We start from the raw sequence: 27,906 nt of genomic DNA on the forward strand, positions 1-27,906 counted from the left end.
TCTAGTTCTCTACAGTTCTCTTCCATAGGTTCCAACTCCTTCCCACCCCACAACAAGAGGAAAGCAGGCTTTTAACCCTTGCTCCCTCTTTGGCTCCTCCCCTTAGTCTGTCCCATGTTTCTGACTCCTCCCCTTGTTTGATACCTGGATCCTTCTTCTTGGCTTGCTCCTTTTCCCTGCTTGTTCCATCTCATCCTTCCTTCTTCCCTCTGGGGTTCGCCATGTCAGACCCAAAGGTGGAGCTGTCTGCAAACTCCCATCATACCCCGGGGCCTCCCACAAAGTGGTTGCTTCTGCTTCCCAATGGTCTCTCCCATCACAGGCTGTGATTTTCCTGACTATTGCCAAGCCAGTGGTTTAGGCTAAGTGGGCGAGGGCAGCCTGAGGTGCCATAATCCCACATTCCTCCCTTGCATGTACTTGGCCGAGATTGGATTCATAGATTTGGGACAGGGCATCTTCATTCCCATCTGGTATCTGGTTGGGTGGGATTTTAATATGGCTGCAGTGCCAAGTGACAGAGTCAATGATGGGCATTTGACTGCTTCATAGCTGAACCACTGGAGTCGCATATGCTCAGGGATTGCCGTGAAAGATACCCTCATATACCCTGTGATAGTCCATTTGTTGCCCAAAGCTGATTTTTCACTGTGGTGTTCAACAGGCTGCAGTTTCTGACTAATAAATAGATGGCAGCCAGAATGGTGCAGTGGTTAAAGAGTCAGACTAGGATCTGAGAACCTGGGTTCGAATCCTTACCCAGCCATGGAAGCTGGCTGGGTAATATTGGGCCCATCATACATTCTCAGCCTAACGTATCTCACAGAGATCTTATAGGGATAAAAGTGGGCCACGCGCCCGGCTAAGCAGCGCTCTTTCCGGGCGGAAAGGGGCCGCGCATGCATTCATTCTTAATTGTACTCATATTCTGCAACTCCTGGGCTTGCTGTCTTGCAGCAGCTAACAACAATTAAAAATACAATACACAAAATCTTATAACTCCCCAGACCCTCAACACCCCCTCATCTGCCATTTGCCATTTATAATGATGAATACAACTAGTTACAATTAGAGAACCAAGAACTATCAAATACACTAAATTATTCAGTGGGGAGGAATTAGGCAGCTGTCATTCTACAATAAGTTAAAATACAAGCCACCCTTTTAATGCATCATTTTTTAAGATCCCTGCTTTGATCCTGTTTGTAACAGCACCTTCAGAGTGCAGGTGGATTTTGTGCTCTGCAGCTGGAGGGCAGCTTGCTTGTAACACTGCTGAAGCATCTGGATGGAGGTTTTCTACCTCCACTCTGGCAGACACTCTTGCAGAGGAAGAGCGCCCCATAGTGGTGCATTGCAGCCAGGTCATCCAGGAAGGCTGGAGTCAGTTAAAACCCATCATGAGTAAAATGGAGAGGGTTAATAAGAGGCAATTAGAGGGGGAGATATGCCAAGGCATGCACTGCTAAAGGCAAAAGACTCAATCCAAACCGGAAAGGTATCAAGTCCTTCACATGGCCACACACAAGGACCAGTGGCTGTGATTGCATTGCAGGTTCTTGAATGTATTCCGTTAAGTACTTCTATCAAATATACAGGATAGTTTCTTGGAAAGGTTGCTATTCCTTGTACTCGCAAAATGACCTGGTGCATGGATTTGTAGACTTTCATTTTTATGGCCATGAATTTGTGTTCTCATAAGCCAAGATCTTTGGCCCAAATCTCCTTTTGAGGGTAAGTACCCTGGAGGAACCCCTGAAATATTTTCAGGCTTCCAAGAACCCTAGAAGTCATGCTAGCTAGTCACCCCTGCCCGCCACACCCCCAGAAGTGACATGTCACTAGAAGTGACATTGCCTAAAGACTCCCACCTGATGTGGCCAGCTTTAGGAATGGTCAATAGGACAAAAGTAGATACTTGAGATCTGCTCTGTGTGGGGCCTATAGAGCAACAGGGAAAGTGAGCTCCAGTGATGCTTAGTGACATTAAAGGCCACCCAGACTTCCAGGAAAGGTTGCGGAATGCCTGGGGAACTCTCAAGAACCCCGGGTTTCCAGGGAACCTTGGTTGGAAATCTCTGGTCTAGCCAGACAGAAAGCTGGGAAGAGACAGTGCTAGGACAGCACTGGTCAGCAGAGATTTATTTGTTTGTTTGTTTGTTTAATATACTGCCCTCCCCTGAGGCTCAGGGCAGTTTACATGGAACTGGAGAAAAAAACAGTACAAATAACATGATAAATTGAACAATAGTTATACAGTCATAACAGGAGAACAATAAAATAATAGAACAAATATGGCGAGAACACCCATTTAACTGTAACATACTGAGATGGCAGAGAGAGCTGTACAAATGTAAAGTTTTATAGTGAAACTGTGAGGAATGCATTGTTTATCAAGCTTAAGAAGGTATACTCAGCAGTAAGTTCTGTGTTATCCAATGGGATTTACTCCCAGGAAACTGTTCTTAGAATTGCAGTCACAGTCCCTAATTTTTTCTACCTGCCCCTGGCCAATCACAGTTGCTACTTTTTCTTCGGGGGGGGGAGCTTTAAAAAGATAGACCACTGATCAGATCTAACAGGGCCCTTCTTATATTTTTAGGAGAATAAGAGTGTGTCAAGTACAATAGAACGTTTATACATGAAAGGTACTCCACAGTATCTGACAAAGTGAGCTCCAGGCTTTGGGGAATTTTTGACCTGGGTTGGTCCTATGTCACTCCAGAGAAATAGAGCTGCAAAGTAACAGAGCATTTGAAAGTATGCAGTTATTACTTTCCTCTGTAAGACCGTTTATGCACTGGGAACTTCACTGCCCTACCCCCTTGTCAGGAGCACAGATCGGGGGTGGATGAGGTGCACCAGGCCAAATGCTCCCGCATGTGCGTGCAGGAAGAGGTGGGGAAACCTGCCATGACTAAATCTCCAGCTTGCAGCCTGACATGAAACCTTCAGTGCGTAAATGGTCTAGATGAGGCACAGATCCAGACTGAAAGCATGTTGAGGTTTAAATGAGAGTAATCTTTACTGGAAAGATTATTTACAAATATATATCAAATTTATCTGCTTCAGTCTCCTTACTGAAGCAGAGTACAAAAGCTTAAAGAGTGCTAACAAAAACAACATGTTGCAGGCCTCTATGGCTGGGCTGCAAGCAGATGACATGCTTACACATCAGCATATGGAGAGAGCTGAGAGCCTAATGGTGGTTGCTTGCTTGAACAAAACACACATAGTTTCTCTTCCTGAAAAAGCAGGAAGTGGACAAGAGCCCACCTAAAACAGGGCGAAGCACTGGAAGGCGACTGAGACTCCAACTATTTCTACATGGCTTGATAAATTAGCGGACTTAGCAAAAATGGCAAGACTCACTAACATGGTTAAGAAGAGATCTCCGGAAGAATATGATAAGCAGTGGAGTGATTATTTGGACTTTCTTAAGAAAGACAGCAGTAACTGTTAGATTAGAAGAAGAAGAAGAAGAAGAGTTGGTTCTTATATGCCGCTTTTCCCTACCTGAAGGAGGCTCAAAGCGGCTTACAGTCGCCTTCCCATTCCTCTCCCCACAACAGGCACCCTGTGGGGTGGGTGAGGCTGAGAGAGCCCTGATATCACTGCTCGGTCGGAACAGTTTTATCAGTGCCGTGGCAAGCCCAAGGTCACCCAGCTGGCTGCATGTGGAGGAGTGCAGAATCGAACCTAGCATGCCAGATTAGAAGTCAGCACTCCTAACCACTACACCAAACTGGGACCAATGTGTAATGGGAACTGACTATATATCTCTTGAGATAATATCAGACTACATTAAGTATGATATACGTGTATTGATGATACTTATCAGCTGGTCGCTTTTTTGTTTTTTTATTTTTCTGTAAATGCTTTTTATAAGAACAAATAACAATTAAAAAATTGATAAAAAAGAGCCCACCTAAAACAAAGGAATCCCCAGAGCATGTGGCCCAAAATGCCCTGCAACCTCACCAATGACCTTTGATGCCACTAGTGAGTACACAGGTACAGGTCAGTGCCTAAACAGCTTAACAACATCTCATAAGGGCTCTCTTCACCAAATGAATCTGTCATGCCCCCACTGCCACCTCCTGTCTCCCAGGAGTTGCCACAGCAACCAGGGCCTGCAGCTGAGCCAGCACTGGCAGAAGAGAGAAGGGCCTCTGAATGTGCAGCAGAAGAAAGCAGCACAAGTCAGCCAGGCTCTTCCCAAGAGGCATCTTTGGTGCAGCCACAGCCTCAGATGCATTCCAGATGCATTCCAGTCCTGACAGCTGGTGTTTGCTGAATGCCTAAGGAGCCAGAGACTGCAGGTACACTGTCAAAGTAGATGGAGCCAAGCTGGGATAGCTCCTGGGAAGGATGAGTGAGTCCTCCCGCAGGTGCAGCCAATTATCTGGGCTGCTTTTAGGTGAGACAGCAGCAGCTCTTCGGCATGGATACAATCAATGCAGAAACCCTCCTGTCCGGCTTGGATTCCTTGGTCTGTAAACTTCTGACTCCCATCGGCTTCCCTGACTCCTGGCAAACGGCTTTGTGACTACACACCTGGTAATTGGACTGGCTTTGTTGAATATAAGCTTATCTGGACTCTGACCTTGGCTTTCCCTCGACTACTCTTTGCCTCGCCCTTAACTCTGCTTGCTTTGATTCCTAACGACTCGGACTGGATTTTGACTTTGCTCTGGTGTGGACTCCGGCTAGGCTCTGCAGCCCAGGCACCTCCTGCACAGCTGCCACTGAGTGTGGCGAGCTAGGGCAGCATAGAATTGCTGACTGCAATTCCAACACATGCCCACGAAAACCACATTTCTTTTTAAGCACACAGGAATACTCCTATTTTGACCTCTGAACTCTGGGAATGCTCATGGCACACCTCATGGCATGATTCACAGCTAATAAGCACATGAGGTACTGATTATTTTGGATGCTGCCCACTTCTCTGACTGGCAGAACTAAGTAGACACCTGGATCCTTGTGAGGACAGGGGCAAAGGTGAAGCAGACAGCTTGAAACCCTTTGAACTGCAGAATATTTTTTTAATGTTTGAATGTTCACTTCGAATGTTCACTTCAGATTTCTAAAATGAAATTCTGAGTCTAAACAATGGTAAAGATGTTTTGCAAAAAACAGTGCCTCCCCTTTTCTTCATTGTCTGCAATCTGGTAGTACTCTGGCTACCTGTCTTGTGACTCGACCATATTACTTTAGCAGGGAACTGCAGAAGCAAAACTTCACCATCTGGATTCATGTCAACTGAGCACTGTGGATGTCCATCCAACCTAATGAAACTTCACTGCTGGGATTCAAAACAGGCTGGTCTCTATGCTTGCTCTCAGCACAGCAGTTAACTTTATCTATTTAGGAACCTAATATTCAACCTATTTTTTTTAAATAGGAGAGCTTATGATGGCAACCAGTAAAACAATCCATCAGACCATCCACCATGATTAAAACTTTAACGGAGACAAAGTTCCAGTCTTCCATGTTAGCAATGCTTATCCAGGATTCTGCAGTTGCCCAGTCTGGGTTTTATTCTGATGCCCATGGCCTTGTGACACTGACTGATCTGGGGGTCTGTTACCCTTTGGAGAGGCTGGCAGGAGAGGCTAGCAAGGTACCATCCCAGGGGTTTCAGTGCAACAGAGAAAGACTGAGTCCAGGGCAAATTTTGACCTTGGGTCAGGTTCAGGCACAAGCAAACCTGGACGCGATCCAGGGGTCTCATGGGCTGCTAGCAAGGCTCTAGCTGGACAAGGCAAGACAGAAGTCTTGTTCAAGGACATAGACTGAACCTCAATACCTAAGGCAGTACATAGGAAGTGAAGCTGATTAGCCTTTTCAAAATCAATCTTTTATTGATTCTGAGCATTACATTATTTGCTTGCGTGAGAGCAAAGCTCCCTTGGCTTGCTGAGGTTGCAAGCAGAGCATAATGGGCTTGTTTCAGATGAATGCTAATGAGAAGCAGGGCCCCAAAAGGCCTATAACAGCTGTTTGCATGCAAGCAACAACAAGAGAAAAAAAAAGAATCTGTCTAATGGCTTAATCAAATAATATTCCAATTATAAGAGTCTCTGTTATCTTTTTATTTCCACTGGGTGTATGTTTTGATAAGTGATGGGAGATGGGGGGAGGGAGCCCAATACAGTTTCTGTTTCCTGGGGCTTTAAGGTAGTGGATCTCAATCTGGGGGTCAGGACCACTTTGGGGGTCAAATGACCCTTTCACAGGGGTTGTAGCAAGGCAAGCAGCTTGGCTGGGGGGGGGGGGGGGGCGCCATCCACACAACAGCCTTGCAGGGTAGATCGAGATAGAGCGTTTGTCTGTCTGGAGCAGCGGAACAGAACGAGATCGGCATGGTGGGACAAGAGGCAGAACTGAACTGAGAAACCCCAGAAAAAAACAATTTATATACAATCATGAACAGTGGATCTTCATGCCATTGGTCAGTTTCAGTTTCATTTCTGTGAAAGAACACTTGCCTAATTTTATGGTTGGGGGTCACCACAACATGAGGAAGGTTGAGAACCACTGGTTTAAGAGATTGCTGAGGAACTGGGGATGGAGAGCACAGAGCTTTCGTTGTCAGTGGTGGATCAGAGGTAGACTTGAGATTAAGTTGCAAAAAGGAGAATTAACATTTTACATCTCCCTAATGAGCAGAGCGTTTATTTTCCCCTAACCTCCATCCGATGTCAAAAATAAAATAATATTAGACAGCCCCAACATCCAGGGAAAGAGTTTTTGAAGGACAAAGGCCAAATATGCTCCCCCAGTTGGAGTATTCTGAAGTGTTGGTGTGGCCGCCAAGAAAGTCCTCCCGTTCAAGCACTCTTGTTGAACCTCTGAAGGACATAAAACAAGGCCTCTAGCCGGCCTAAGCAAGTGGGTAGACTCATACTGCTTTTAAAAAAAATATGTAGGTAGTCCTAAAGAATAACCACTCGTGGGCTGAACTGAATAGTAGGGTGGCCTTTTGAAGACTTTACCTTCCACCTTTCCAGACAGTTCTTCATTGGTTCTGATAGGGCAGTGGTCCCCAACCTGCGGGCCGCAAAGGCCATGGCGCCGGGCCGCAGCTCCCTCTCCCCGCCCCCCCCCCACAGTAAAAAACTTCCCAGGCCGCAAGCTTGCGGCCCGGGAAGCTTCTTACTGCGGGAGGGCGGGGAGAGGGAATCAGGGCCGGGCTGCGCATTTACGCATGCGCGGCCCATGTGGGCATGGCCCGTGGGCGCGGCCCAATGCGCGGGCATGGCCCGCGGGCACAGCCCGATGCACTGCCGGTCCTCAGCCTCAGAAAGGTTGGGGACCACTGTGATAGGGAACATTTTGCTTCATTCTCTGCAGCTCAGCCATTCTCTCTAGGGGACTGATGCAAAAGTTGACTTGGGGGGCATGATGGGAAAGCGAGAGGCAGAAAAACACATCACACATGTTCCCTCCATATATGGTGATGTTTAAAATGAGCTTAAAATGGTTTAGAATGTCAGAGAACTGAAATGAAAGCCATCAGACCAGATGCTCACTTGCTTGTTATTGCTAGATTTAAGCATCTGGCCATCCTTCTTTTAGACAGGGGCCAAGAAATCCATCTGATCTTTAAAAACAGCACTACACCAACAAACCAGGGGATGTCATGTTGATCTCTGTGGTTTTGTTCACCTAGCAGATATCTCCTTTGCTGGGCTTCTTGGTTCAGACTGGTTGCCTTACAGAGTACAAGGCTGTGTTTGATAAGGCCCAGAGATAGCTGATTGGAAACTGGAAATCCAGACCTCAGAGAACATGGCCTGGCACTTTCTGGTCCTACCAGATTGTAATCAAGGTGTGATTTAAAAAGCGTCCGTGTTTTCTGTCATGAAGAAAAGAAAAGCGAGACATTTTAAAGGTGTAAGATAATCCACGCTTTAGTAGCACAGCTCTGTTTATTAAATTTTCATGAGATACCAAACAAATTATATATTTACAGGACATAATAATAGTATTCTTGAGCTCAGATGCATTATAATTGAAAAGCCCTTGTTGCCAGTATGTGCTCTTTGTACTTTGAAGGGATCAGTTTTGTGGAGCAAAATACACTTCGGGCTCCCCAGGTACTGTGCAGAAGAGTCTACTGATAATACAGAAGTATGCCCTCTCTTTCTGCCCTGTCCCTTGAATGGTGCCTTTTGTTCTCTAATGCAGAGTTAGTCAACCTGTGGTTCTCCAGATGTTCATGGACTACAATTGCTGGCAGGGGCTCATGGGAATTGTAGTCCATAAACCACAGCTTGACTACCCCTGCTGTAATGGGTTCGGTTCAGTTTCACAGTGGGTTTAAGAGTAAATGAGCCTGTTCATATATTTAGTTGTGACCCACCGTTTTTCCCCACTGGGGACTCAAAGCAGTTTCTATCTATCTATCTATCTATCTGTCTGTCTGTCTGTCTGTCTGTCTGTCTGTCTGACAAGCAGAGACAAAAGAGATGTGGAATCCAACTCTAATTTCTGGGCTGTTCCTAAATTCATTGGTCTGGCTCTCTCAGGGCCATAGGCTGGGAGCCCTTTGGCTTCTCCCAAAAGTCTCGCCCCTCTGGACACGCCCAGGCTTCAATATCTGTGTCTGGGAGGGAAACAGAAACTCAGCCCAGATCTCTCACACCTGGCTGAAATTCACCTTCCTGGCTAGCAGGTTGTGCTGGAAAATGCTACAGCGACGTTAACCACTGAAATCAGGGAGAGGTCAAATCATAAACTAGGAAGAGTGAGTGCCTTGTGTGGTGCCATGGGTATAGCACTGGACGAAGGGGTGCCAGTTCTGGGACACATTCCTAGAAGTCTGGGGATGATGCTTAGAGGGGAGAATTTGGAGAGCGATTTTCCCAAGGGAATGCGATAGAGTTTGCCTTTTGGAACAACCATTTTCTCCAGAAAAAACTGATCTCTGTACTCCAGAGATTAGTTGTAATTTTCTGACGACACCAAGTCCTATTTGGAAGTTGTCTGGGATTCTGGACTTGACCAGGAAGACTTCTGTTTCGAGAGCCAGCTTGGTGTAGTGGTTAGGAGCGTGGACTTCCAATCTAGCGAGCTACTTCTCCTCCACGTGCAGCCAGCTGGGTAACCTTGGGCTGGCCACAGCACTGATAGAGCTGTTCAGACCAAGCAGTAATATCAGGGCTCTCTCAGCCTCACCTCCCTCACAGGGTGTCTGTTGTGGGGAGAGGAAAGGGAAGGCGACTGTAAGCTGCTTTGAGCCTCCTTCGGGTAGAGAAAAGCGGCATATAAGAACCAGCTCTTCTTCTTCTTTAAATTCCTACTCCGCCATCAAATTGGGCCAGCCTCTATTCTTTGTTCATTTCCCCAAATGTCTTTCCTGTTGCCATTTGTGTGATGTGGAGGCACTGGGGTTTGTGGTGTTCAACCCTGTTAGGGGCTCCCCCTTTTTTGCCCCAGGTTTTCAATCACAGTTATGCTCCGTGTTTAGATTAGTTTTTGTTTCCACTTCCTTTGCTTTAAATTGTAAATTGACTTTTAAAATATTGTTGTGTTCCTTTAAAATCTTTTACACTTATAAAAACATTTCTTCTCTTTGCCCAGTAACAAAGGATGCAAATGGCTGATGTGGAAAATAAACCTGAAATTGTACTATTGGGTTACCCTTGCAAACGAGGTTTTTAATATTTACGCTGTTGGCTGCCATTGATAACAGGCTGTCTTGGCCCCTTAAAGGCCAATGAAATTTCATTCCAGCATAAGCTTTTGTAGACCAGAACCCACTTTTGCAGATGCAAAGGAAATGTGGCTGAGGAGGTTTGCTCTGATGTGCAAAAGCTTATGGAGGGAATGACTCTGTTAGTCTTTAAGGCGCCACAAGACATTTCTTGTGGAATTGACCCTGTGGAATTAATGTTTTTAATTGGTTCTGCTGCTATTACTGTTGCTATTTCATGCAAGGATCATTTTGTTTGGATGGCTTTTCTCTCATTATTTGCCCATTGTATTATTATCTACCTAGAGCCCTTGGGAGCTGCAAATCCATGTAAATATACTTTAAACAATCAGTACCCCTAGGAACCAGAAGATGGCACTCAACACTTATAATTTTTTCTGTGCTCCAACTCTACCTTATTCTACTGCTCTGTTGCCCGGGTTTAAACATTAGCTAATTAAAGCCAAGTTTCTTCCAAGGCCTCCTTGAGGCAAATGGTGGCTGAGTGGGTAGAGGCAGAGCATTCCAGCCAAGGCATCCCCAAATGACACCTGCCCTTAATCAATTTCAATCTGGTTGGGGCTGTTGGAGCCTGGAGACAGGTTCCATCACTCTGCTGTTGGATAATCCCCACTGACAAATTTCTTTGCAGTTGATGTGTATGTCTGCCTATGGCCTCACATACAGTACAGCAGTGGTCCCGAACCCCCGGTCCGGGGACCGGGACCGGTTCGTAGATCAGTCGGTACCAGGCCGCAGCTCCTCCTTGTCCTCCTCCCTGGCTGCTGCCTTGGGGGCTGCCCAGCCACTCTGCCGCTGGCTCACCTTTGGAGCTCTCCAGTGGCCACCATGGCTGGGGCTCCCCCTTGGTGTGGCACTGTGCAGCTGCTGATAGCAGTGCCCTCCAGCAGGCAGCGGGAAGTCAGGGGCACCATCGGGAAAGCAAGCGGAGCAGGGGCTCAGCCCCCCCCCCCGGGCCTCAGTAAAATTGTCAAGTGTTGACCGGTCCCCAGTGATAAAAACGTTGGGGACCACTGCAGTAGAGCATTCCTTCCTGTTATGTTAATGGGGGGGGGAATAAGTGAGTGCTGCAAGAACCACCCTCTAGATTTGGTCTTTTCTGTTTTAGAAGGTTTCCATTTGGCAGCTGACAGAGCAATCATAAACTACAAAGAAAGGCCCATTCATTTTAGTTGACAGAGGCCACTTCTAGCAAATCGAAGGCAACGGCAAGTCACCTCTGCTCCTCTCTTGCTTTGAAAACCCCATTAGGGGTCACTTCTAGGAAAGCGCTTTCAGGGGTTCAGCCCGATACTCTTGCCTGAGCTTTAAAGCAAACTGTTTGTTCATGCATGCTGTAACGCCGCAACCCCAACTGCGGTGGCGGCGGGGGTGGCACATGCACGTACGGGGGCGCACATGCACATGCTGGACCACAACAATCTGGAGGCGGCATGGAGGTAGCCAGTGCCCTGGCTCCGCTGCTGCTAGCTGCCGGCGGCCACTGCCACCACCTACTGCCCCTGCCTGCCTGCCACCGCCCACCACTGCTGCCACAGCTACCAACCTGGTGGACCCACGAAAGGAGCCAGGCGACCCCACTTGGGATCGGGACCCCAAAGCTGAGAACCACTGCTTGAAACTATACAGGATTAAGAGTACACCATGAAAAAAAGGGGACGGTTCAAAATTATTGCAACAGAAAACAGAACCTATCCCGGGCTCTTTTATACAATTTCACAATGAATACAAATAAACATTTCTTATCTCTTCTTTTTTATATATGTATATGTATATAAGCACAACCAGAACGGCCTCCAGATTTAACCGTTTTCAATTGAGTTTTCCTCAGTGGTTGTTTTTCAAGTTTTCCTTTTAAATTATATATATGTCCCCAAACCTAGGAGCCAAAGGCCACATATATATAATTTAAAAGGAAAACTTGAAAAACAACCACTGAGGAAAACTCAATTGAAAACGGTTAAATCTGGAGGCCGTTCTGGTTGTGCTTATATACATATACATATATAAAAAGAAGAGATAAGAAATGTTTATTTGTATTCATTGTGAAATTGTTTAAAATAGCCCAGGATAGTTTTCTGTTGAAACTATACAGGAGCAAAAAAACTCAAACCCTTTTGGATTCTGCCCCAAACGCCCTTCCCTGGCTTGGATTCGGCTGGATCAGTTTGGACGAATCCAAAGTGATTCGGCGCCATTAAAGTTAATGGGAAAGTTTTGCTTTCTGTCTATTCCATGGTATGAGGGAGTTCTGAGTTGAAGTTGGGGCACCAAATTTGCAGTGTCCCCACAGGAGCCGCTCCTCCTCGCCTTGAAAGAAGCCAGTGTGGTCTTGCCAAATACACTTGCCCTGGCTGCCCTGGGAGTGGGTCTCACTTCACCAGAACCGTGAACGGGGCAAGGAATTTCCTGGCCTGTTAGTCACGGCCTGAAGTTCCGTTGGTGTCTTAGGAGCTGCCTCCTCCTGCTCTGTGCGCCTTCCCTCTCGCAACAGCGCTGTCATGGCGATTACTAATTTGTGGATTAATTAGGTAACACATGATCTGAGAAATTTGCTGCTATCTGCAGAGAACATCTGTCTGAGTAAGAGCAGTCAGTGATTAATGTCCGTTGGAGATACAGTCTTGTGTTAACTGTGCAAATGGGAGGGAGTTTCCTCCCTTCTGTAAGATCAGGGATTTCTCATTAAGGAGCATGGGAAAAAAAACAACCCCAAAATAAATGGGGGAGGCAATCAAAACACAAGTTGGGAGTTCATACTACAAGCCCTCCCTTCCCCCATCTCTTTTCTAGGCCTTAAGCACTTAATCCCCACGTGGGGATAGAATGGTTCCAGGCTGTGAGGATTTGAAAGAGAGCTCTTTATGGATGAGCAGAAATCAGCCGCAGAGTTAAAGCACGCTTGCAAGAAGGACTGGAAAACACTTCCTTTCTCCAAAAGTTTTTCCCTGATATGGTGTGCAGGGGAAAAATAATAGAATTATAGAATAATAGTGTTGGAAGGAAACTCCTGGGTCATCTAGTCCAACCACTTGCACCATGCAGGACACTCACAACCCTATCACTCATCCACTGTAATCTGCCACCCCCTTAAACCTTCACAGAATCAGCCTCTATAATATGGCAACCTTTTAATACTTTTAGATGGTTATCAAATCCCCTCTCAACCATCTCCTCTTCAGGCTAAACAGACCGAGCTCCCCCAACTTTTCTTCATAAATCTTGGTCTCCAAACCAAGAGCACTTATTTCTTTATATTGTCCACATTTGCTTTCTAGAGGTGTCAACAACATGCAGGGGGGGGGAATTTCTTACCTCCTTTAACAGAGACTTAATGGGTGGAAATGGGCAGTTGAAACTTTTCATGGCATGGAGGTAAATAACATTGCCTGGTAAATAAAATCCCATTAAGGCTCTTCTGTTAAAGGGGCAGGATATTTTTCCTCTCCAGGTTGTTGGCAACCCTACTTGCTTTCCCACTCGTCTGCCTTCAGTGATGTCATCACATATCCACATCTGATTGGCTATAGAACACGGCTAAGCTGTCCCCTTTACTGCATGATCCCTGGTCAACAGGGCTTGATGAAAAATGTGTGTGTGTGTGTGTGTGTGGGGAGGGGGGTGTATCAAAGCAGTAGCAGCCAGGAAAACAATGGCGTGCACCCAACAAGAGCAAAAATGGAGTTAAAGAGCATCAAGGCTGCAGTTCTCAACTTATTCACATGGGAGTAAGTCAGCTCAATGAGTCTTATTCTGGAGAATGCACATGTAGGTTTTCGCTGTTTTCGTGCAAAAGAATTATGCTAAAACATTTGAACGGGGACGAGAGAGAAATTCGATGCTCATCCAGATAATATTTTGAATCACTTTATTCTGCTTAAAGTGTGGTGGTGATAGAGCTGCAACCAGACAGACGCTTATTATAAGCACCCCCGAAAACAAGAGTAAATAGGCTTTTATGCTGGCTGCAAAAACAGGCTTTGCCAATGTGTGAGAGATTGTTATGCTAAGGAGAAACTGAAATGCAAAACTGGTTTCAGGGCACCAAGTGCATTGAGAGCCCTTCTCATACACAGCTCCTCAAGAACATTAAGAGGCCCATTGATGCGGAAAGGCTGAAAGAGCTGAAGACTTGTGGTTTGGCTAGACGCACATGGAGGGCAGTGGACGTGACAATAATTTAGGATGCTGACCGAAAATGTAAACACCAGCGTCAATTAGAGAGAGGAGCCAGAAGAGAGACTCTGAAAATGAGACATGCAGAAGGTAGGCTGTGTAATGCTTCCAGAGCATAGTTGAGTCGTGGAACACCCCCTGCCCACCCCGCCCCCTCGAGTCACAAGCCAACTGTATAGCTGCCATGTATTTTGCTGCTTCTAGGACCCACTACGTAGACAGCAAAGGTTCCATGTCTTCCTCCTCCCTTTGCAGGCATGCTTAGAAGAGCAGCAGGACAGCAAGGCAAGGAGACAGTGCCAGAAAGGATTTCCCCATAGCTTTGACCCTCAGTTTGTTTCTCATTCTGGAGCACTTTTGGATACTGGGCTTGTGTTTCCTGCCCCCCTATGCTACCCATGGCCCTGGCCTTGTCACCAGCTGTAACCTAGGACCCTTCCGCACAATCACCAATGTTGCCAAATGTTTGCAGTATGCAGAAACGCTATAATTAATAGTGGAATTTCATCATTCTGCACACCTGCAATTTTAGCGGAATATTGAAGTCCCAGTAGCGGTCTATTCATTCCCCACAGGTTTCCGGTCTTGCCAGAATCTCAACAAAGGAGATGATTTTTTTTCACGCTTCTGTCTGCCCCTGGCCATCAATCAAACAGAACAGCCAATGAACTGTTGTGTTCGTGCTCCCGAAAAGCCCCTTTCCCTTTAAAACTGTTTTTTAAAAAACCAAAAACACCAGCAGCAATAAATATTTGTTCATTCATTGTCTCAGAAATACCTTTTTCCCTGGCATAGGAGCTGGCAATTAATCATTTACACACTCTTCAAATAAAAAAATATATTTTTTCCCATGATGGGTGCAATTTCTGGCTGAAATTACAGGCAGTGTTGAACTGGGGGCTGTATTGTGCTCGGAAACTTTAAAAACAATTGCAGAAGGGAGCTTTGTTTTGCTGTTAAGCACTTCTGAATTGCTTGTGAAGGGACTTCAGCCGAAGAAGCCTCACGCTCTCTTATTCATTGCTTCTGGTGGTTTATGGGGGGGGGGGGGAATGACAATCCCGTGTCCAGAAGCTCGGGGGGAGAGCTAGGGAGGGACATTCTTTCTACCGCTACATGTCTTTTGCTGATGTGTCGCGGATTGTGCTCAGAAGTCAAGCGCTTCTTTGGGAGGGGAATCCACTTTTCTGGATCCCCCCCCCGAAGCGCTATAAAATTCCGAATGTTTCTGGAGTTTTGCGGTTTGTTGACGACGTCATGCAGAACGGTAAAACATGACTTCTGGTCATGTGCCTATGGTGGGTCCAGGAATTGGAAAGGTTGAAGACCTGTTTTCTAGAGAGAGGACAATAACAGAGAATACAAAGAGGCAATCAGTTGCCTGTGGCCCAGAGCGGTCTTACCTGGCCTACCTGCTTTGCCAAATTGCCTTGGTGGTCTGAGGCGGTTTATTTCTTAGTGAATAGCTAGCAACCCTGATTTAGCAACATTTTCCCTGGCTGAAAATCAGCAAAGGCCCGACTGGTCTTGGTGGACTCTGGGACAAGAACAAATTGTTGGTATTGTGAGATGGCTGTTGGTCTGGTTGCAGTTACAGCTTCTTGGCCCCTGTCATAGAATATGTAAATAGACAGAATTCCTTCATGAAAGTCTGGGATCAATACTTTAGGGCAGGGGTAGTCAACCTGTGGACCTCCAGATGTCTATGGACTACAATCCCCATGAGCCCCTGCCAGCAAATGCTGGCAGGGGCTCATGGGAATTGTAGTCCATGGACATCTGGAGGACCACAGGTTGACTACCCCTGCTTTAGGGGACCTGGGACATCTTTCTAAACCTCCATTATGACAAATGACTGAGAGAACCTGAGAAACTTTCCTGTCGGAATTTCACATGGGAAATCTCTCCTGAATGATAACATTTCCAGGGATCCCCTTCCCTTGCCAAAATCCACATTATTAGTTGCATTTACAGCCATCTTAGCAGTCCTGCATTTTATCCAGACAAAGTAAATTAATAGCAAGATGTGACTGCAGAAAGATCAGTTCTTTTAAACAAAGCTGGCAGAGGTTAGCGAAAGGCATCATTTCACATCATGTACACACTTGGCTGTCATTCCACTGACCTCTCTGGGTAAGCAGGTTTGCCAGGTTTCTGAAACAATAAACTGCAAAAACCCAGCAGACTTTTGTACCAGCAATGACAGTGTATAAATGTGTTATATCACAACTAATAACCCCTGTTCCAAACCCCTGTTCCTTCATCTTCTGGAGGGGGGGGGGTTGTGCTTTGTATCTTTACTCTGGTTTGACCTCACTTGGAGTACTGTGTTCAGTTCTGGGCACCCCAGTTGAAGAGGGATGTAGACAAACTGGAGCGTGTCCAGAGGAGGTCAACAAAGATGGTGAGGGGTTTGGAGACCAAGACGTATGAGGAAAGGTTGGGGGAACTCGGTTTGTTTAGCCTGGAGAGGAGATGACTGAGAGGGAATCTGATAACCATCTTCAAGTATTTAAAAGGCTGCCATATAGAGGATGGAGCAGAGTTGTTCTCTCTTGCCCTGAAGGGATGGACCAGAACCAATGGGGTGAAATTAATTCAAAAGAAATTCTGTCTAAAGATCCAGAAGAAGTTCCTCACAGTCAGAGTGGTTTCTCAGTGAAACAGGCTTCCTCCGAAGGTGGTGGGTTCTCCATCTTTGGAGATTTTTAAACAGGCTGGATAGCCATCTGATGGAGAGGCTGATTCTGTGAAGGATCAAGGAGGTGGCAGGTTACAGTGGATGAGCAATAGGCTTGTGAGTGCCCTGCATGGTGCAGGGGGTTAGACTGGATGACCCATGAGGTCCCTTCCAACTCTATGATTCTATGATTCTATGATCTAGCCTAATTTTACAATATTAGGCATTTTCTGACCTACTCCATGATCTGTTAATGGACTCTTATGTTTTTTAAGTGGTCTCAGCAAATACATCACAAAATCAGCATCTTTGGTATTAACCTAGAGTATCTGACTAATTATAGTGAGGCCCAAATATATCATAGTACATGTGATAATATTAATATCCTATTACATAGTATATCAGATTATTCAGAAAAGAACCTGGTAGAGACAGCTACCAAGTGAACCACGCATGCGCGGACTTCCGCACATGCGTGGCTTCCTTCCCCCACGCTCCCCCCGCCCACCCCACCACGAGGGACCACACATGCGCCGAGTTTATTTCTAGTTTAATAAATAAATGCATAGCATATTTTTGTAGCGAAGACAGAAGGGACAGCAGGCTAATCTAACAGAGGCTGAAACTCTGAAAGGCGGGTATGTAAAGCACAGGCTGGTGGTGGGCACAGAATCCAGCCTCTTGAGAACTTCACCTTTACCCTTGCTAGCTTTCATGGCTAAGAAGAAACGTGGGCAATTTCGACTAGAAGGCAGGCCAAAGGGACAGCTGAACATTTCCAGGAACAGAGAATGAGGGATCCATTCCCCTGGCTCCTCCCAGAACCCAAATTATTTCTGGTAACAAGGAGAGTGCAATAAATATTGTGGAAAAAATATACATGATGCACATTGGCTTAATTTGAATATTTAATTTGAACTGAAGGATTTAGCTGCAGACTTATGGGTCTATCTTTAAAACCCTGTTCCTTGAACACTAAAGTTAACTAGCCCCAGCTGAAGGGTAAAGCCAGGTTAGCCCTGTGTGCCATTCCATGAGGTCACCCCCTTGAGATCTCTGACAGCTTTTCGGATATGTTTGAGCTTGGCGATTGAGCATGCTGAAGGTTTTTCCGCTAGGCTGCCGCCACCCTGGTCTCCTCTCCTGGCTGGCAGCCCACTGGCTGGGTTATTTACATAGCCATTCAAAGGTTTTTCTTGTTCGGTTCTTTGGCTCCTGGAAACCCCCAAAAGAAGGGCGCCTTTCAGAAGCCTGCTTTCCCTAGACAGAAAATTGTCATTTTTCAAACACAAGGCTCACTTCTCTGGGGCCAGAGTCTTTCAGCTCCCAGCGCATTGACGTCAGAACTCTTTTGTAATGGCCTCTTTGCAAAGCTCAGGGTGAGTTTTGTGCTCTTGTCAGTGGTTTGTGCTGGCAGCCCCCAAAAGACAAGTATTTGGTGGGAGGGAGACCCATGGCGATTGTCTGCCCATAACCCATTACAAGGAATTTTGGGGCACTTTGAACAGAGGCTCAGAATTTCTGTATGTGCTGTCATTGCAAACAGACTGAGCTGGTGGTACAAGGCATTCTGGTGCCCAAGAGGAGGAAATCCATACAGTACCCCCCCCCCCACTTCTCACTAATTAACATAGTCACAAATCCACCAGGAAGTTCTCCTGTGCAAGGCACAGTCAAATAGGCAAGAACAGAACAAGAACTCTGCAGGTTTGTTCATTTCCAAATCATGCTGCAGCTGAAAAAATAAGAAACGTTCCTAATCTGGATGAATTTATCTGTGATGTTATAGAAGCTGTTGAAAACCTTCCAGCATGATCTCATTTGAGAATTATTTGGACACCTCATTTTCAAGTTTTGTTTTCTTGAGCAATGGGAGAGGCTGAGGAAGCGACTTCAGCAGATATGTACATGAAATGTGCATCATCACATCTGAAAAATTCCTGCTACGCAGAATTGTCCTGATTGGTTGAAAATGCTGAGCACAAAAAAAAAAAAATGCCAACATTAAATGCTGAGCACAAAACAGGGCCAATGTTGCACAAGCTCACTGTGGCTTGGGGAACACTTTTTGGTTTGACATAACCATGAGGCTTGGTTGACAGCTCTATTTGATTATATGAGGCTATACTTAGGCTAGGCAGGCAAGGGGAAAGTTTTGCTTGTACTGGTTGGAAGACAGGCAGGCAGATGGAGGGCAGAGAATAGAATGCATAGTTGCTATCGTTCCTCCCCACCCATGAGAAGGAGCCAGGATCAGCCCCACTTCTTTGCAATAGATAGAGGAAAACATTTTGCCAATACTTGCAAGTTGGCAGGGATAAAGGACTGTGAAAATGAGGGGCAAAATGTGGGAATCCATCCACATATGCAACAGTTTATATATAATATTGTATACAATGGGAAGGATAGAAGCGGAGACCACATACACCCCCAATAATAAACTGTGACCAGATTGTCCCACTTTTGGAGGGACATCTGGGAGTACCTGACAAATTGTACTTATGTTGAAATTAAAATATATATATTACAATACTATTTTTGCGTTCTATGCGTTCTATGAAGCTTTTTGTTGCTGCATATAGACCAAATTTTTAATCAAGAACCCCCCGGGTCAATGGTGTCCCGCTTTACCAATGTTAAAATCTGGTCACCTTATAATAAACACACCTACATAAAGCCAGAGGAGATGCAGAAGATGAATGCTGGGGAAGATCAGATCATCTCTCTTTCTGTGTGAGGAAACTCCTGATTCATGGATGGAAATATCTCAGCCATGCCACTGTTTTCCCAGAGCAAATCCCCCTTCCCCCGGGTTCTGTTAATCTTGGTAGAGGAAATACAGGCTGTTTATCTATAACGGTTGTTCTATGCATGGTTCATCTCTGCAGCTACACTACTGATACTCATGGCATACTCTTAGTTCTTCCTCCGACTGATGTATCAAGCCCAAAAGAACACTTATTGTGGGGAAGGAAGGACTTGTGACTTTAATGACGACCACTTGAAGAACATCAGTTATAGTTGTCACCTGTTCTTTTTTGTTGTCCCTGCAAACTACAGAGAGAATAGCAAGCCTACCAAAACAAGAGGCAAGAACACTTGAGATTAAGAACGCAGAGTCCATCGCTTCTCTGCCAGTTCCAGCCTGGATGTCTAGAGCATTATGCTCGAGGGAAGAAGATGATTCCTGCTTTGCACAAGTCAGGTATGGAAAGACCTCTGTTAAAGGCTGTCAATGGGGTTGGCTTCACAGGGTGAGTTCAAATTAAACTAGGGAGTAGAAAATATGTCACATCATAACCATGGCTTGTGAGATTATTAAACAGTGACTCAGGCATTGCGGGGACACCCATTGGCTCTCTGTAACAAAGTGGTAGGTCAGGATCCTTTCTAAAGGGACTGGCTTTGCTTGTACAGAAGAAGGCCAACACATGGTGAACATCTGGAACATAAGGAACAGCTGTCATCTATAAATGTTTGAAAAAAATATAGGCAAAACTAGTTCTTCCTTTACATGAAACCTGGAAACTATCTTAAGGAGGAAAGATGTGCAGAACAGCTTTGTCCTGATGCTATCAATGAAGAGTCTGAGCAGAGCACACATGTGCGCATGCACGCGCATGCACACAAACATACACAGAGTTTGCAGATGGTGTTGCAACCAGGAATATAGTCTTTAGAAACAGATTTTGCATGTCACTAACAGGTTAAAGGCATTCTTCTTAGGAGGGCCAACGGAAGATCCAAGAAGCATGGCCACTGGGAATAAAGGTGGATATATTCCTTTATTAAAGTGTTGTTTAACGAGAGTCTATGAAAAATGAATGTGGTCCTGTAGGGAAGGGTGGTCCACCAAAATAGTTGTCAGATGGCCCCTATCAGAAGAAAGACCAGGGTGAAGAGCCAAAGAGGCAGAGCAGGTTAAATGTCCTATTTGGATTTGGAAACAGTACAAAAGCATTTCCATTTAGGAATGCCATGCAGAGGGTTTGCTGGAATCCAGAGGAACCTCCTCCAGATGGGATAAGAGTTCAGGGGTGTGTGTATGGGGGGGTATCTTCAGCAAGGAGCCTGATCTTGTGAAAGAAGGTCTCAGAGAAGATATACACAAGCTACTTGGGCCAGATGGCAAGAGCTTAGAGAACCATGGCTGGCCCCATGCCCATGAAGTTATTAACATCCACTTGAAGAGTTGTCTAGGATTATTATTATTATTATTATTATTATTATTATTATTATTATTATTCAATTTTTATACTGCCGCTCCCATAGCTGGTTTGTGGCGGTTAACACAATAAAAGCATCCATACAATTAAAATCCCCATAAAACAATTAAAACAATCAATACAGACATAAGATGGAATAAATGGAGTAAACCAGATAGAGGATGAAATTAGGCTCCTCAACACTCTTAACACTGCCATTCAATGGGCTTCAGGGGGGGGGGAATCCTATTGAAAACCCCAGAGCTCCCACCCTGGCCTCAACCAAATGCCTGGTGGAAGAGCTCCATTTTGCAGGCCCTGCGGAACTCAGACAGTCCTGACAGGGGCCGCAGCTTGTCCAGGAGCCCATTCCACCAGGTAGGGGCCAGGACCAAAAAGGCCCTGGCCCTGGTCGAGGCCAAGCGGGCCTCCCGAGGCCCTGGGACCTTCAGCAAATTCATACCCGCAGAGCGAAGTGCTTTGCGGGGGACATAAAGAGGTAGACAGTCCCGTAGGTAAGCAGGGCCCAAGCTGTGTAAAGCCTGAAAGGTCAAGACCAAAACCTAGAACCTGATCCGGAAGCAAATTGGCAGCCAATGAAGTTTCAATAGCGGCTGCACATGGGCCCTCCAGGAGGACCTGGCATCTTGTTGAGCGCCCAAGTAGTGAGAGAAAGAAAGAGTAGTCCCCTGACAAGGTTGCCAAGTGGGCATTCTGTACGGACTGGCATTGACAGCTTGCATCGCTACAGATTCATGAGTATTTGGCATTGTTGTCTGAGGTGAAGATGAGAAGCCCTGTTGGGACCAAAATCAGGTTCAGGAAGATAGGTAATAAAAACCAGAAGGTGAAAAACAAAAACAACTGGAATCATAAAAACCCAACTGATAACAATCAGGACCTTCAAAAGTCAAATGCATGTATTAATGTTAAAATTATATAACTCTTATTGTGCACAATTTAAAAAACTTTAAGATTTAAATTGCTAAACAGTGTGTTATGCACTATATGAGTCAATAGACTGGTGCATTTTGGCCCTTGTAGGGCCCTTGTAGGTGTAACACACACCAGTTCATTACCCACATGAAATATGTACAGCAGCCAATAAAAGCTCCAAAGTAAGAGCTGTAAAGTATCAGAGTCACTTAATGAATGAAGGTGTCTATTTAGCTCTCTTCCAAAGGCTGCCTGAAATTTCAATGGTGTGTTCTCTTATTAGTGCATGTATTGCAATGGGTGCTGAAGGCCCCTTTCCTACATATAACACTATTGGTGGCCGGCCGGCCGGCCTGTATTTGTACGTTATGGGAAGACTGTATCCTCAGCCCCCTAAGAGAGGACTTCCGCAAAAGTAGGGCTTGGAAACTAGGCTCCCCCACAATGGTGATCTTACCACCCCAGCAGTCAGTGGCACTGGTGGTGGCCACTCTCCACATGAACTGGGCAAACTGGGCTATCAAATTAATTCTTAAAGGGTGTGAAATGAAGGTGTAAGGTACAAGAGCCAGCTTGGTGTAGTGGTTAAGAGCAACAGCCTCTAATCTGGAGAGCCAGGTTAGATTCCCCACTTTTCCGCATGCAGCCAGCTGGGTGACCTTGGGCTAGTCACAGTCCAGATAGAAGTGTTCTCACAGAGCTGTTTCTCTCAGAGCTCTCTCAGCCTCCGCTACCTCACAGGACATCTGTGGTGGGGAGAGGAAGGGAAGGTGATTGTAAGACGCCCTGAGGCTCCTTCAGTAGTGAAAAGCAGGATACAAAAACTCTCTCTTCTTCTTCTGAACATTCATGGTCTTTCATACATCTCTAAACATTGCCAAGAGTTCTGTCATGTCATGAATACATGAAGCTGCTTTATATCAAAGTCAATATTGTCTATTCTGGCAGGCAGCTGCTCCCCAAGGTCTCAGACAGAGGTCTTTCACATCACGTCCTACCTGATCCAGAAGATGAACCTGGGAACTTCTGAATGAGGAGGAGCTGAGTCACAGACCCTCCCATGTTATTCTATCAGACATGAGGGGGGCTGATACGGGAACAGTGGCTTGCCCAAGTGAGTTCATGAAGATTTAAAACAGGACTTCCTCCTTCTTTTAACCGCTAGGATCTATATATTTTTGCCACAGCAGAGAAGCATTTTAGTGGCTACCAGAGGGCCACATTCTACCAAATTGTTGTGCCTCCTGAAAACTTACTGAATGACATATCTGGCAACATCCTTCATGTGGTGGAGTTTCTCAGACTTCCTGACAGCTGGATTTAAAAGTGAGGGACTTCATTAGCATGAAGTAGGAAAGGGCAAGACCTCGTGAGGAGTTTATTCCTTGTAGTTCTTCAGGATTCTTAAGAAAGGCCAGCTCAGAACAGAGACTCGTGCTGCAATTCAAGCAACAGCTCTTTTCAAAGGTTCCTGTTTGCTTTCTTCTTTGATGGTGGCACGGTCAGAACACGCTGCTCCAGTGAGTGTCCTGGGAGCCGTGATGGGCCATGCTGCTTGGGAAGGGTAACATCACAACAACCTGACACAAAGCATATTTATTTTGAAGTTAATCCCATGGGTGTCAGTGAGATTGACCTTCTCGTGGACACACACAGGATTTCAGTCTTCTTGTTCTGACAGCATATTATTTTGCCAGGGCTGTGATGATCCGAGCCCATCCTGGCTGGGCCAGGGACTTCTCTGGTGGCCAGTGACTCCCAGTGTAATCCTAAACTCCCAAAAACTCAGCATAGTCCCAGGGTCTACTTCATAGTAATTGATTTTAAGATCGTAATGCACCTCGGCCAGAGAACTTTCCAGTACACAAACGCAGAAGCAAACGTTTTTTTGCCGCCCTCGAGCAAAATAATCCCAGTGAGTTGCAATTTTGTGAACACACAAGAAACAGCTTTTATTCCTATCCAGCTTGAGTGAAAAGTTTGTTCTTCCCCAGTTTTTTCCTTACAGAGCCTCTCTGAGTGCTCAGCGTAGTTACAAGCGCATACTGGCCAAAGCAGGCCACATTTGGAAATTTCACAACGAATCTGGAGATCTCCAGTCTCCGTGGCAAGCCCTTCCATGAGGTCACCAAGGGCATGCTCCATTAATTCGCAAAGAGCCACATTCCTTGTCGTGTTTGCTCTAAGTTGACCTAATAAGTGACTTGGAGTGAACTTCTAAGCAGAGCTACGCCCTTGTATGCTCATTGACCTCGGTGGACGTAGGAGGATGGAACTCTGCTTAGGACCGCACTGTAAAAATTTCGGTCTGACCGTTGGACATGGCAATGGGAACAGTGAGGGGGCATACACACACTTTGGTGAGTTGTGATGTGGATGGAGCGCCCTGCATCACACAGTTTGTAACTTTCAAAGCATCCTCGGTTGGTTGTCAAGGAAGGCTAAGGAGGCCTGCTTTTTGGAATGGATTGCATTCTGTGGGGAGGGACAGACAGTCTTAAAAAAAAATTCTTAAGGGAAGTGGGCTGTCTGGGGCCGCAAGAGCAAGGCTGAAGTATCTCCAGGGTCTCCCCTTCCCCAGATTTGTGGCTCAGTGGAACAGCCTCTGCTTTGTGTACAGAAGGACCCAGATTCCGTCTCCAACATCTCAAGTTTAAAAGGACCAGGCAGTAAGTGATGTGAAAAACATGTACTTGAGCAGTCATCCCTGACTGACAGGTGAAGGGTCTGATTCAGTAGAAGGCAGCTTCATGTGTGTTCAGTTTGTTGCAGATTCTTGAAGCAAATGTTTGGAGGTAGGTCATGATAACAACAAAGAATTCCGTCCCTTCTTCCCTAGCTTTCTTCCGGGGTCCATCCGGATGTTTTCCCTTTTGCTGCTTTTGAACTGAGCCAGAAACCTGTTTTGAAAACACAGGTCAGACTTTGCACCTGTGCCACAATTATACCTCTTAGCTTAAAAAAAAAATCTGTTGAGAACATTTCACTTTGAGCACTTGCTAACCTCGAAAGAATTCTTCCGAATTTTTGCAGAATCTGGGCGTTCCAGGCCCTAGGTGGTGGTGTCTGATGCTGGCGAGCAAGTTCTCAGAGCACAGCCCAGATACCTGGCACATGCCAGATGCCTGGATCGGGAGCTCCCACCCACGCAGGAAGTAGCACACAGGTACAGTTGGCAGAACAAATACCTGTCATTCCTGGGAGGCTGAGTCACATTTGGCTGTAAGCCCTTGAGGGTTTTCTCCTGGGACTTTGCAGCCACCTTTTTCATTTTGAGGTTGGCAGGAATTATTCATTTCTTCAGGAAATGGCCAGGTTATTCACCTTGATCTTTGAAAGGGGGGTTGGGAAGGTGTTTTCCTTCTCACATTGCATGCATGCTGGCAAATCCAGGGAGATTGTCCACAAGATCAGTCCTCAGAACCTCCCTTTAAAAAACAACTATATAGGCTAGATATCAGGAAAAAAAATTTCACAGTCAGAGTAGTTCAGCAGTGGAATAGGCTGCCTAAGGAGGTGGTGAGCTCCCCCTCACTGGCAGTCTTCAAGCAAAGGTTGGATACACACTTTTCTTGGATGCTTTAGGATGCTTGGGGCTGATCCTGCGTAGAGCAGGGGGTTGGACTAGATGGCCTGAATGGCCCCTTCCAACTCTATGATTCTATGATTCTAGGTCAAGCAGTAGGAAACAGAGCAACTGGTTCAGTTTCCCAAAGTGAGCCTCATGACTGAGCAGCGATTGAGATTGAAACTCTGGTCCAGAACTCTGCTCAATACATTAGTATATATCTGCCCCTTGAACTGCTGCTAAAGGCATAGATACAGAAGCTACTTGAGAAGTTGGCGGTGCATCTTATGAGCATCTTCACTTTGCTTTGTAATAGAGCTGCCTTTGCTAGTTAGATTTATCAAGGCTACAAAATATATCAAGTTCCCCTTGTTTCTACAAGAGAACCTGGGGGGGGGGAGTTCTAACTAATATATATTTTACTCCCCATGCCTTTTCACATTTCTAATCCAAAGTAAATGCATGGCTGAACCCTTTTATGTAGGATTTTAACACAGAGACCCCCTTGTTTGAACAGTACTTTGGTTCAGGATATAAGGTGGGCTTTTTAACTGCAGCATTAAAATTTTGAAACCGTTGCAGACTCACTGAAGGGAACTCTGTCTTGTTGCAGAGACTCCTCACTTTCTTCTGAAAGGGTGAGATTCAAGTCAACGTACAGCCAATAGGGAACTTGGATATTTCCAGAAATTTCAAGCCGAAGAGGGCATTCAGCCACAATGACACTGAAAATGCTGTCGGGGCACAATGTCGACGGCCTTAAGCTTCTAGTCCATATGGCTGTAGGAATAATTCTGTAAAAGGGCAGGTAGCATCAGAGATGGTTTTGATCCATGGGGCAAAGTGCACAAGGGAATTCTTCCGGCCATTTCAGTGCAGCCTGCACAGGAGACTTTCACAGTGGGATGGCCCCTGATGTGAATTGGAGTGCCACTTAGATATTTTCTTAGATATTTTGGACTTTATCCTCCAGTATTTTGGGAACAGCAAATTGTGGCATCAAAGGAGAAAAAAGGACAACAGTGACCAGGATCAGACAAGTCACATGCTTTGAATCCTGTCCCCCTTCATTCACAACATGTGACTGAAAACTCTTCTGTGTTTGCTGGAGTGATTTAGTCTGCAAGAGCCTGTCATCCCATGGCTTCAGAGGCAGGGTCTTTGGACAAACTCTACTGAACTACCTGTTAAGGTGAAAAACATGCAACAGAGGAGAACCTGCCTGTTTATTCAGATGTGAGTGTGCTTTGGTCAAGCAGGAAGTGTTCTTTCTCATCCACCCCAGGAGAAGTAATCATGCCTACAGTTGTATGAGTATATAGAAGGACCCACTGCATGCTATAGATTTGACTTCTCCCCCAAATACAAAGCTGAGTTTCTGTTTTTGTCAGGGACCAGAGGAGGACAGTTAGGGGTTCCTGCAGATATAAATGGGGACACCCCCTTCCTGCACCCAGCTACCCTCCTGCAGACTGGCTTGCAAAACACCCTGGGCAGAGTCTTATGGCACTACCTTAAGCCTTTAAAGCCCATGCAGAACAGCATAAACATTGCTCAGGATGGAACAGTTGAGCCATCAAATGCTGCTTGAAACTGATAAGTCTTGAATAGAGCAGCTTTATTCCCCCCTCTTAATCACAGCAGAAATTACCCCCCTCTAGTGCCCAAACAGTCCTGATAATTCACCCTGAATCACTCCAGATTGCCAAGCGCTCGCCTCCAGGGATGTAGCAATCACCTTCACCAATGACTAACTCACCAAAGCCACGGGCAGCTGACAACGGCATGAGGACCTTCTAGTTACATAAATAAATACAGTGCTGGTCCAGAAGCAGAGGAGGGGAAATAATCAGGGAAGTGGAGTTGCCAAATGGCTAGGAAAAATCTTTGGCCTGCTCTTCTGCCTTTAACACCGTAGATTCAGCAGTTCCTTATAACATATATTTACTAGGGGCCAAGTGCTAGATTGAGTGTGGGTGTGTGTTGAAGAACTCTTCAGATGGTCTCTCCCTCCCTGCAGGACCTGGAAAGGTTGCAGGAAGCTGTTAAGGAACTCAGCAGCAGGGGCAGCTCTCATGCAGCAGGGATCTGCCGCCAAGCCTCAGAGGAAAGTGGAAGGAGGAGAGGGTGGTCAGGGGTGGGGGAAGGAAGGCGATTGGCTGGCTGTTGGACAGACAAGCAAGCTGGTTGGAGGAGGAGGCACTCAGGGGCGGGACCAGCCACCCTGAGGGGGTGTTGTTGAGTGGCATTTAAGCCATGAGACAAGCTCCTCCTCCAAGCCCTTACTAGAAATATATTATGTGGAACAGATCTTTTGTTTTCCATCCCAGTGGAGACTTCCACGTTATCCTTACAAAAGCCTGGGCTATGTTAGGCTGAAACCCTGACTAGAAGCTTCCATGACAGAGTCGTGATTTGACTGTGGGTCCCTCAGATTTTAGTCTGACAGTCTCACTGCCCCACCACACGGACTCACAATCATCTGTATCCCAATGTACCTGTTAAAGATGAAGCACTACAGTGGCTGATTTTAAAAAGTTGCCTTCTGGTTTGGGGTAGTCAAACTGCGGCCCTCCAGATGCCTATGGACTACAATTCCCATGAGCCCCTGACAGCG

The sequence above is a fragment of the Paroedura picta genome, chromosome 12 (assembly GCF_049243985.1).
Source record: "Paroedura picta isolate Pp20150507F chromosome 12, Ppicta_v3.0, whole genome shotgun sequence".
In the NCBI taxonomy this organism is placed as follows: Eukaryota; Metazoa; Chordata; class Lepidosauria; order Squamata; family Gekkonidae; genus Paroedura; species Paroedura picta.